This window comes from Stenella coeruleoalba, assembly GCF_951394435.1.
Source record: "Stenella coeruleoalba genome assembly, chromosome: 8".
Taxonomy (NCBI): domain Eukaryota; kingdom Metazoa; phylum Chordata; class Mammalia; order Artiodactyla; family Delphinidae; genus Stenella; species Stenella coeruleoalba.
Window position 1 is genome coordinate 110,894,827 of NC_137154.1, and position 12,118 is coordinate 110,906,944.

Here is a 12,118-nt window from a genome sequence, read left to right on the forward strand (position 1 = left end):
TGAACTTGTACTGTAAACGAGGTTCTTGTAAACAGAGGCGTCCCAAACTTTGGGGTGGCTGTGTCTTTTTGATTTTAATTTCCCTAAGCTATAGGACCATAATTGGAAGTGCCCTAGGCTCTGTTGCTTTGTTTTTTAGATGTTTCAGGAAACACCATACACTTCTCCCAAGTGGTTGTTGGCAATTTACATCCCGCCCATCAGCATAACAAGGCTCCCAGTTCTCCATGGCCTGTCCTCCCTTTCTGGATTTTACACTTTTTTCAGATGGCCCTTTTGACCGGGGGGAAGTGAGACTTCATTGTAGTGCAGATTTCCTTTGCAAGTTTGCTTGGTTGACCAAAAAGGGCGTATGCGTTTTTTCCTGAATATATTCAGGAAAAAACGCATACGCCCTTTTTGGCCAAGTGCATCATTGTGGACGTTCTGCCTCTTTTCCTATGCTTTCAATGCAATTCCAGTCTACCTCCTGAAATCGGTTTCCTGCAATTCTGCCCCGCTTTCAAGTCCTCTTGGCAGCCTTATTTCAGTATATTTTTGGACGATAGCTGTCATTTATAACTCTGCAGGTTTGTGAATTACAGTGCCCCTGAGCTCCTTTCTTCAACTCGCTTTCTTGTGACCTGGCCGCAACACCGCAGGATGGCTTCAGGCCCTAATCTGGTCCCGGCACGGCACGCTGAGCCTTTGGTTAATTCCTCTTCCTGGTGGGAAATGAGAGTTAAATTTACACGTCCAGACACCTCCAGCTAGTCTATCATTGTTTCTCGCTATTCCTGTTCATCTTCCGCAGAAATTGCAAACTGCGCCAAACAGGAGGTTAAAGGGACTGACTCTCCAAGTCGGGAGAGTGTTAGTAAAGCGTCTGGAATGTTGCACAAGAGTACCAGGGTACGAAAACTGAGACATATTTGAACACGTCTCCCGATCACATGGTTGATCATACTCTGGGTTCCACATGCATGTTTTAGCTGAAGGAAGAATACCTTAAACCTGGAGAGTTGAGACCCGTGGAATGGGTACCATGCAATATGACTTCAAAGGGTCTTCATTTGCTCACCGAACCTCTCCAATCCTATCACTGCTGCGTTTATGCCCCTGACACATGCTTGATTCTCTTTTGGAGACATAGCAATCCATAGGTTTTAAGATAATTAATAGTCAGGTACATTCTTAGGCGTTTAATATGGGTTGTTGAGTCCATTTCGTTGAGCAAGGAGTAGCTCTTGTCTATTCCATATTTGGCTTAAGGAACTTTATCTGTGCTCATTTCAATCTCTGGTTTTATGCAGCTCCCCAACTCACCTTTCCCCTTAAGCAAGCATAAGTTGGTTTTCTAAATTTGAGACCCTGTTCTGTTTTGGAATTCAGTTCCTGTGTAGCCAAGTTTATATTGCGTGTATTAGTGATAACTTATGATGTTGCTTTTTCTGTGTGACTTATTTCAGTTAGAATCATTGTACCTGAATCCACTCATTATGCTGCTACGGGCCTGATGACATAGATTTCATTGCTGAGTGATACTGCATTGTACGTAAGTACCACAAGTTCTTTTTCCATTTTTCACTTTCTGTGATATTGAACTTGTATGGTAAACGAGATTCTTGTAAACAGAGGCGTCCCAAACTTTGGGGTGGCTGTGTCTTTTTGATTTTAATTTCCCTAAGCTATAGGACCATAAGTGGAAGTGCCCTAGGCTCTGTTGCTTTGTTTTTTAGATGTTTCAGGAAACACCATACACTTCTCCCGAATGTCTGTTGGCAATTTACATCCCGCCCATCAGCATCACAAGGCTCCCAGTTCTCCTTGGCCTGTCCTGCCTTTCTGGATTTTACACTATTTTCAGATGACCCTTTTGACCGGGGGGAAGTGAGACTTCATTGTAGTGCAGATTTCCTTTGCAAGTTTCCTTGGTTGGCCAAAAAGGGCGTATGCGTTTTTTCCTGAATATATTCAGGAAAAAACGCATACGCCCTTTTTGGCCAAGTGCATCATTGTGGACGTTCTACCTCTTTTCCTATGCTTTCAATGCAATTCCAGTCTACCTCCTGAAATCGGTTTCCTGCAATTCTGCCCCGCTTTCAAGTCCTCTTGGCAACCTTACTTCAGTATATTTTTGGACGATAGCTGTCATTTATAACTCTGCAGGTTTGTGAATTACAGTGCCCCTGAGCTCCTTTCTTCAACTCGCTTTCTTTTGAGCTGGCCGCAACACCGCAGGATGGCTTCAGGCCCTAATCTGGTTCCGGCACGGCACGCTGAGCCTTTGGTTAATTCCTCTTCCTGGTGGGAAATGAGAGTTAAATTTGCCCGTCCAGACACCTCTAGCTAGTCTCTCATTGGTTCTCGCTATTCCTGTTCATCTTCCACAGAAATTGCAAACTGGGCCAAACAGGAGGTTAAAGGGACTGACTCTCCAAGTGGGGAGAGTGTTAGTAAAGCGTCTGGAATGTTGCACCCGAGTACCAGGGTACGAAAACTGAGACATATTTGAACACGTCTCCCGATCTCATGGTTGATCATACTCTGGGTTCCACATGCATGTTTTAGCTGAAGGAAGAATACCTAAAACCTGGGTAGTTGTAACCCGTGGAATGGGTACCATGCAATATGACTTCAAAGGGTCTTCATTTGCTCACCGAACCTCTCCAATCCTATCACTGCTGCGTTTATGCTCCTGTACACATGCTTGATTCTCTTTCGGAGACATAGCAATCCATAGGTTTTAAGATACTTACTACTCAGGTAAATTCTTAGGCGTTTAATATGCGGTGTTGTGTCCATTTCGTTGAGCAAGGAGTAACTCTTGTCTATTCCATATTTGGCTTAAGGAACTTTATCTGTGCTCATTTCAATCTCTGGTTTTATGCAGCACCCCAACTCACCTTTCCCCTTAAGCAAGCATAAGTTGGTTTTCTAAATTTGAGACCCTCTTCTGTTCTGTAATTCAGTTCCTGTGTAGCCAAGTTTACATTCCGTGTATTAATGATATCTTATGATGTTTCTTTTTCTGTGTGACTTATTTCAGTTAGAGTCATCATACCTGAATCCACTCATTGTGCTGCTAAGGGCCTGATGACATAGATTTCATTGCTGAGCGATATTGCTTTGTAAGTAAATACCACAACTTCTTTATCCATTTTTCACTTTCTGCGATGTTGAACTTGTACTATAAACGAGGTTCTTGTAAACAGAGGCGTCCTAAACTTTGGGGTGGCTGTGACTTTTTGATTTTAATTTCCCTAATCTATAGGACCATAAGTGGAAGTGCCCTAGGCTCTGTTACTTTGTTTTTTAGATGTTTCAGGAAACACCATACACTTCTCCAGAGTGTCAGTTGTCAAGTTACATCCCGCCAATTAGCATAACAAGGCTCCCAATTCTCCATGGCCTGTCCTCCCTTTCTGGATTTTACACTTTTTTCAGATGGCCCTATTTACCGTGGGGAAGTGAGACTTCATTGTAGTGCAGATTTCCTTTGCAAGTTTGCTTGGTTGACCAAAAAGGGCGTATGCGTTTTTTCCTGAATATATTTAGGAAAAAACGCATACGCCCTTTTTGGCCAAGTGCATCATTGTGGACGTTCTGCCTCTTTTCCTATGCTTTCAATGCAATTCCAGTCTACCTCCTGAAATCGGTTTCCTGCAATTCTGCCCCGCTTTCAAGTCCTCTTGGCAGCCTTACTTCAGTATATTTTTGGACGATAGTTGTCATTTATAACTCTGCAGGTTTGTGAATTACAGTGCCCCTGAGCTCCTTTCTTCAACTCGCTTTCTTGTGACCTGGCCGCAACACCGCAGGATGGCTTCAGGCCCTAATCTGGTTCCGGCACGGTACGCTGAGCCTTTGGTTATTTCCTCTTCCTGGTGGGAAATGAGAGTTAAATTTGCCCGTCCAGACACCTCCAGCTAGTCTCTCATTGGTTCTCCCTATTCCTGTTCATCTTCCGCAGAAATTGGAAACTGGGCCAAACAGGAGGTTAAAGGGACTGACTCTCCAAGTGGGGAGAGTGTTAGTAAAGCGTCTGGAATGTTGCACCCGAGTACCAGGGGAGGAAAACTGAGACATATTTGAACACGTCTCCCGTTCACACGGTTGATCATACTCTGGGTTCCACATGCATGTTTTAGCTGAAGGAAGAATACCTTAAACCTGGAGAGTTGAGACCCGTGGAATGGGTACCATGCAATATGACTTCAAAGGGTCTTCATTTGCTCACCGAACCTCTCCAATCCTATCACTGCTGCGTTTATGCCCCTGTACACACGCTTGATTCTCTTTTGGAGACATAGCAATCCATAGGTTTTAAGATACTTACTAGTCAGGTACATTCTTAGGCGTTTAATATGGGGAGTTGAGTCCATTTCGTTGAGCAAGGAGTAGCTCTTGTCTATTCCATATTTGGCTTAAGGAACTTTATCTGTGCTCATTTCAATCTCTGGTTTTATGCAGCACCCCAACTCACCTTTACCCTTAAGCAGGCATAAGTTGGTTTTCTAAATTTGAGACCCTGTTCTGTTCTGTAATTCAGTTCCTGTGTAGCCAAGTTTTCATTCCGTGTATTACTGATATCTTATGATGTTTCTTTTTCTGTGTGACTTATTTCAGTCAGAATCATTGTACCTGCATCCACTCATTATGCTGCTACGGGCCTGATGACATAGATTTCATTGCTGAGTGATATTGCATTGTACGTAAGTACCACAACTTCTTCATCCATTTTTCACTTTCTGCGATATTGAACTTGTACGGTAAACGAGGTTCTTGTAAACAGAGGCGTCCCAAACTTTGGGGTGGCTGTGTCTTTTTGATTTTAATTTCCCTAAGCTATAGGACCATAAGTGGAAGTGCCCTAGGCTCTGTTGCTTTGTTTTCTAGATGTTTCAGGAAACACCATACACTTCTCCCGAGTGTCTGTTGGCAATTTACATCCCGCCCATCAGCATAACAAGGCTCCCAGTTCTCCATGGCCTGTCCTGACTTTCTGGACTTTACACTTTTTTCTGATCGCCCTTTTGACCGGGGGGAAGTGAGACTTCATTGTAGTGCAGATTTCCTTTGCAAGCTTGCTTGGTTGGCCAAAAAGGGCGTATGCGTTTTTTCCTGAATATATTCAGGAAAAAACGCATACGCCCTTTTTGGCCAAGTGCATCATTGTGGACGTTCTGCCTCTTTTCCTATGCTTTCAATGCAATTCCAGTCTACCTCCTGAAATCGGTTTCCTGCAATTCTGCCCCGCTTTCAAGTCCTCTTGGCAGCCTTACTTCAGTCTATTTTTGGATGATAGCTGTCATTTATAACTCTGCAGGTTTGTGAATTACAGTGCCCCTGAGCTCCTTTCTTCAACTCGCTTTCTTGTGAGCTGGCTGAAACACCGCAGGATGGCTTCAGGCCCTAATCTGGTTCCGGCACGGCACGCTGAGCCTTTGGTTAATTCCTCTTCCTGGTGGGAAATGAGAGTTAAATTTGCCCGTCCAGACACCTCCAGCTAGTCTCTCATTGGTTCTCCCTATTCCTGTTCATCTTCCGCAGAAATTGCAAACTGGGCCAAACAGGAGGTTAATGGCACTGACTCTCCAAGTCGGGTGAGTGTTAGTAAAGCGTCTGGAATGTTGCACCCGAGTACCAGGGGACGAGAATGGAGACATATTTGAACACGTCTCCCGTTCACACGGTTGATCATACTCTGGGTTCCACATGCATGTTTTAGCTGAAGGAAGAATACCTTAAACCCGGGTAGTTGAAACCCGTGGAATGGGTACCATGCAATATGACTTCAAAGGGTCTTCATTTGCTCACCAAACCTCTCCAATCCTATCACTGCTGCGTTTATGCCCCTGTACACACGCTTGATTCTCTTTTGGAGACATAGCAATCCATAGGTTTTAAGATACTTACTAGTCAGGTACATTCTTAGGCGTTTAATATGCGGTGTTGAGTCCATTTCGTTGAGCAAGGAGTAGCTCTTGTCTATTCCATATTTGGCTTAAGGAACTTTATCTGTGCTCATTTCAATCTCTGGTTTTATGCAGCACCCCAACTCACCTTTCCCCTTAAGCAAGCATAAGTTGGTTTTCTAAATTTGAGACCCTGTTCTGTTCTGTAATTCAGTTCCTGTGTAGCCAAGTTTACATTCCGTGTGTTAGTGATATCTTATGATGTTTCTTTTTCTGTGTGACTTATTTCAGTTAGAATCATCATACCTGAATCCACTCATTGTGCTGCTAAGGGCCTGATGACATAGATTTCATTGCTGAGTGATATTGCTTTGTAAGTAAATACCACAATTTCTTTATCCAGTTTTCACTTTCTGCGATGTTGAACTTGTACTGTAAACGAGGTTCTTGTAAACAGAGCCGTTCCATTTTGGGGTGGCTGTGTCTTTTTGATTTTAATTTCCCTAAGCTATAGGACCATAAGTGGAAGTGCCCTAGGCTCTGTTGCTTTGTTTTTTAGATGTTTTAGGAAACACCATACACTTCTCCCAAGTGTCTTTTGGCAATTTACATCCCGCCCATCAGCATAACAAGGCTCCCAGTTCTGCATGGCCTGTCCTGCCTTTCTGGATTTTACACTTTTTTCAGATGGCCCTTTTGACCGGGGGGGAAGTGAGACTTCATTGTAGTGCAGATTTCCTTTGCAAGCTTGCTTGGTTGGCCAAAAAGGGCGTATGCGTTTTTTCCTGAATATATTCAGGAAAAAACGCATACGCCCTTTTTGGCCAAGTGCATCATTGTGGACGTTCTGCCTCTTTTCCTATGCTTTCAATGCAAATCCAGTCTACCTCCTGAAATCAGTTTCCTGCAATTCTGCCCCGCTTTCAAGTCCTCTTGGCAGCCTTCCTTCAGTATATTTTTGGACAATAGCTGTCATTTATAACTCTGCAGGTTTGTGAATTACAGTGCCCCTGAGCTCCTTTCTTCAACTCGCTTTCTTGTGAGCTGGCCGCAACACCGCAGGATGGCTTCAGGCCCTAATCTGGTTCCGGCATGGCACGCTGAGCCTTTGGTTATTTCCTCTTCCTGGTGGGAAATGAGAGTTAAATTTGCCCGTCCAGACACCTCCAGCTAGTCTCTCATTGGTTCTCGCTATTCCTGTTCATCTTCCGCAGAAATTGCAAACTGGGCCAAACAGGAGGTTAAAGGCGCTGACTCTCCAAGTGGGGAGAGTGTTAGTAAAGCGTCTGGAATGTTGCACCCGAGTACCAGGGGAGGAAAACTGAGATATATTTGAACACGTCTCCCGTTCACACGGTTGATCATACTCTGGGTTCCACATGCATGTTTTAGCTGAAGGAAGAATACCTTAAACCTGGAGAGTTGAGTCCCCTTTAATGGGTACAATGTAATATGACTTCAAAGGGTCTTCATTTGCTCACCGAACCTCTCCAATCCTATCACTGCTGCGTTTATGCCCCTGTACACACGCTTGATTCTCTTTTGGAGACATAGCAATCCATAGGTTTTAAGATACTTACTAGTCAGGTACATTCTTAGGCGTTTAATATGGGGTGTTGAGTCCATTTCGTTGAGCAAGGAGTAGCTCTTGTCTATTCCATATTTGGCTTAAGGAACTTTATCTGTGCTCATTTCAATCTCTGGTTTTATGCAGCACCCCAACTCACCTTTCCCCTTAAGCAAGCATAAGTTGGTTTTCTAAATTTGAGACCCTGTTCTCTTCTGTAATTCAGTTCCTGTGTAGCCAAGTTTACATTCCGTGTATTACTGATATCTTATGATGTTTCTTTTTCTGTGTGACTTATTTCAGTTAGAATCATCGTACCTGAATCCACTCATTATGCTGCTACAGGCCTGATGACATAGATTTCTTTGCTGAGTGATACTGCATTGTACGTAAGTACCACAAGTTCTTTATCCATTTTTCACTTTCTGTGATATTGAACTTGTACAGTAAACGAGGTTCTGGTAAACAGAGACGTCCCAAACTTTGGGGTGGCTGTGTCTTTTTGATTTTAATTTCCCTAAGCTATAGGACCATAAGTGGAAGTGCCCTAGGCTCTGTTATTTTGTTTTTTAGATGTTTCAGGAAACACCATACACTTCTCCGGAGAGTCTGTTGACAATTTACATCCCGCCCATCAGCATAACAAGGCTCCCAGTTCTCCATGGCCTGTCCTGCCTTTCTGGATTTTACACTTTTTTCAGATGGCCCTTTTGACCGGGGGGAAGTGAGACTTCATTGTAGTGCAGATTTCCTTTGCAAGCTTGCTTGGTTGGCCAAAAAGGGCATATGCGTTTTTTCCTGAATATATTCAGGAAAAAACGCATATGCCCTTTTTGGCCAAGTGCATCATTGTGGACGTTCTGCCTCTTTTCCTATGCTTTCAATGCAATTCCAGTCTACCTCCTGAAATCGGTTTCCTACAATTCTGCCCGTCTTTCAAGTCCTCTTGGCAGCCTTACTTCAGTATATTTTTGGATGATAACTGTCATTTATAACTCTGCAGGTTTGTGAATTACAGTGCCCCTGAGCTCCTTTCTTCAACTCGCTTTCTTGTGAGCTGGCAGCAACACCGCAGGATGGCTTCAGGCCCTAATCTGGTTCCGGCATGGCATGCTGAGCCTTTGGTTAATTCCTCTTCCTGGTGGGAAATGAGAGTTAAATTTGCCCGTCCAGACACCTCCAGCTAGTCTCTCATTGGTTCTCGCTATTCCTGTTCATCTTCCGCAGAAATTGCAAACTGGGCCAAACAGGAGGTTAAAGGGACTGACTCTCCAAGTCGGGAGAGTGTTAGTAAAGCGTCTGGAATGTTGCTCCCCAGTACCAGCGTACGAAAACTGAGACATATTTGAACACGTCTCCCAATCACATGGTTGATCATACTCTAGGTTCCACATGCATGTTTTAGCTGAAGGAAGAATACCTTAAACCCGGGTAGTTGAAACCCGTGTAATGGGTACCATGCAATATGACTTCAAAGGGTCTTCATTTGCTCACCGAACCTCTCCAATCCTATCACTGCTGCGTTTATGCCCCTGTACACACGCTTGATTCTCTTTCGGAGACATAGCAATCCATAGGTTTTAAGATACTTACTAGTCAGGTACATTCTTAGGCGTTTAATATGGGGTGTTGAGTCCATTTCGTTGAGCAAGGAGTAGCTCTTGTCTATTCCATATTTGGCTTAAGGAACTTTATCTGTGCTTATTTCAATCTCTGGTTTTATGCAGCACCCCAACTCACCTTTCCCCTTAAGCAAGCATAAGTTGGGTTTCTAAATTTGAGACCCTGTTCTGTTTTGGAATTCAGTTCCTGTGTAGCCATGTTTACATTCCGTGTATTAGTGATATCTTATGATGTTTCTTTTTCTGTGTGACTTATTTCAGTTAGAATAATCATACCTGAATCCACTCATTATGCTGCTATGGGCCTGATGACATAGATTTCATTGCTGAGTGATACTGCATTGTACGTAAGTACCACAAGTTCTTTATCCATTTTTCACTTTTTGTGATATTGAACTTGTACTGTAAACGAGGTTCTTGTAAACAGAGGCGTCCCAAACTTTGGGGTGGCTGTGTCTTTTTGATTTTAATTTCCCTAAGCTATAGGACCATAAGTGGAAGTGCCCTAGGCTCTGTTGCTTTGTTTTTTAGATGTTTCAGGAAACACCATACACTTCTCCCGAGTGTCTGTTGGCAATTTACATCCCGCCCATCAGCATAACAAGGCTCCCAGTTCTCCATGGCCTGTCCTGCCTTTCTGGATTTTACACTTTTTTCCGATGGCCCTGTTGACCGGGGGGAAGTGAGACTTCATTGTAGTGCAGATTTCCTTTGCAAGCTTGCTTGGTTGGCCAAAAAGGGCGTATGCGTTTTTTCCTGAATATATTCAGGAAAAAACGCATACGCCCTTTTTGGCCAAGTGCATCATTGTGGACGTTCTGCCTCTTTTCCTATGCTTTCAATGCAATTCCAGTCTACCTCCTGAAATCGGTTTCCTGCAATTCTGCCCCGCTTTCAAGTCCTCTTGGCAGCCTTCCTTCAGTATATTTTTGGACGATAGCTGTCATTTATAACTCTGCAGGTTTGTGAATTACAGTGCCCCTGAGCTCCTTTCTTCAACTCGCTTTCTTGTCACCTGGCTGCAACACCGCAGGATGGCTTCAGGCCCTAATCTTGTTCAGGCATGGCACGATGAGCCTTTGGTTATTTCCTCTTCCTGGTGGGAAATGAGAGTTAGAGTTGCCCGTCCAGACACCTCCAGCTAGTCTCTCATTGGTTCTCGCTATTCCTGTTCATCTTCTGCATTAATTGCAAACTGGGCCAAACAGGAGGTTAAAGGCGCTGACTCTCCAAGTGGGGAGAGTGTTAGTAAAGCGTCTGGAATGTTGCACCCGAGTACCAGGGGAGGAAAACTGAGACATATTTGAACACGTCTCCCGTTCACATGGTTGATCATACTCTGGGTTCCACATGCATGTTTTAGCTGAAGAATTCCTTAAACCTGGAGAGTTGAGACCCGTGTAATGGGTACCATGCAATATGACTTCAAAGGGTCTTCATTTGTTCACCGAACCTCTCCAATCCTATCACTGCTGCGTTCATGCCCCTGTACACATGCTTCATTCTCTTTCAGCGACATAGCAATCCATAGGTTTTAACATACTTACTAGTCAAGTATATTCTTAGGCGTTTAATATGCGGTGTTGAGTCCATTTCATTGAGCAAGGAGTAGCTCTTGTCTATTCCATATTTGGCTTAAGGAACTTTATCTGTGCTCATTTCAATCTCTGGTTTTATGCAGCACCCCAACTCACCTTTACCCTTAAGCAAGCATAAGTTGGTTTTCTAAATTTGAGACCCTGTTCTGTTCTGTAATTCAGTTCCTGTGTAGCCAAGTTTACATTCCGTGTATTACTGATATCTTATGATGTTTCTTTTTCTGTGTGACTTATTTCAGTTAGAATCATCATACCTGAATCCAGTCATTGTGCTGCTAAGGGCCTGATGACATAGATTTCATTGCTGAGTGATATTGCTTTGTAAGTAAGTACCACAACTTCTTTATCCATTTTTCACTTTCTGCGATGTTGAACTTGTACTGTAAACGAGGTTCTTGTAAACAGAGGTGTCCCAAACTTTGGGGTGGCTGTGTCTTTTTGATTTTAATTTCCCTAAGCTATAGGACCATAAGTGGAAGTGCCCTAGGCTCTGTTGCTTTGTTTTTTAGATGTTTCAGGAAACACCATACACTTCTCCCGAGTGGTTGTTGGCAATTTACATCCCGCCCATCAGCATAACAAGGCTCCCAGTTCTCCATGGCCTGTCCTGCCTTTCTGGATTTTACACTTTTTTCAGATGGCCCTTTTGACCGGGGGGAAGTGAGACTTCATTGTAGTGCAGATTTCCTTTGCAAGCTTGCTTGGTTGGCCAAAAAGGGCGTATGCGTTTTTTCCTGAATATATTCAGGAAAAAACGCATACGCCCTTTTTGGCCAAGTGCATCATTGTGCACGTTCTGCCTCTTTTCCTATGCTTTCAATGCAATTCCAGTCTACCTCCTTAAATCGGTTTCCTGCAATTCTGCCCCGCTTTCAAGTCCTCTTGGCAGCCTTCCTTCAGTATATTTTTGGACGATAGCTGTCATTTATAACTCTGCAGGTTTGTGAATTACAGTGTCCCTGAGCTCCTTTCTTCAACTCGCTTTCTTGTGACCTGGCTGCAACACCGCAGGATGGCTTCAGGCCCTAATCTTGTTCAGGCATGGCACGATGAGCCTTTGGTTATTTCCTCTTCCTGGTGGGAAATGAGAGTTAGAGTTGCCCGTCCAGACACCTCCAGCTAGTCTCTCATTGGTTCTCCCTATTCCTGTTCATCTTCTGCATTAATTGCAAACTGGGCCAAACAGGAGGTTAAAGGCGCTGACTCTCCAAGTGGGGAGAGTGTTAGTAAAGCATCTGGAATGTTGCGCCCGAGTACCAGGGGAGGAAAACTGAGACATATTTGAACACGTCTCCCGTTCACACGGTTGATCATACTCTGGGTTCCACATGCATGTTTTAGCTGAAGGAAGAATACCTTAAACCTGGAGAGTTGAGACCCGTGGAATGGGTACCATGCAATATGACTTCAAAGGGTCTTCATTTGCTCACCGAA

At 43.8% G+C, this 12,118-nt stretch overlaps 1 long non-coding RNA gene across 2 annotated transcripts in view; it reads left to right on the top strand.

Annotated features, from left to right (window-relative positions):
* Positions 1-12,118, top strand: part of LOC307190095 — a 93,177-nt gene that overhangs the window by 44,272 nt on the left and 36,787 nt on the right. For both annotated transcript variants that reach the window (XR_013829404.1, XR_013829405.1), the window contains exon 2: positions 1,449-1,534. This is a non-coding gene — a long non-coding RNA (uncharacterized lncRNA). The remainder of the gene's footprint in view (positions 1-1,448; positions 1,535-12,118) is intronic.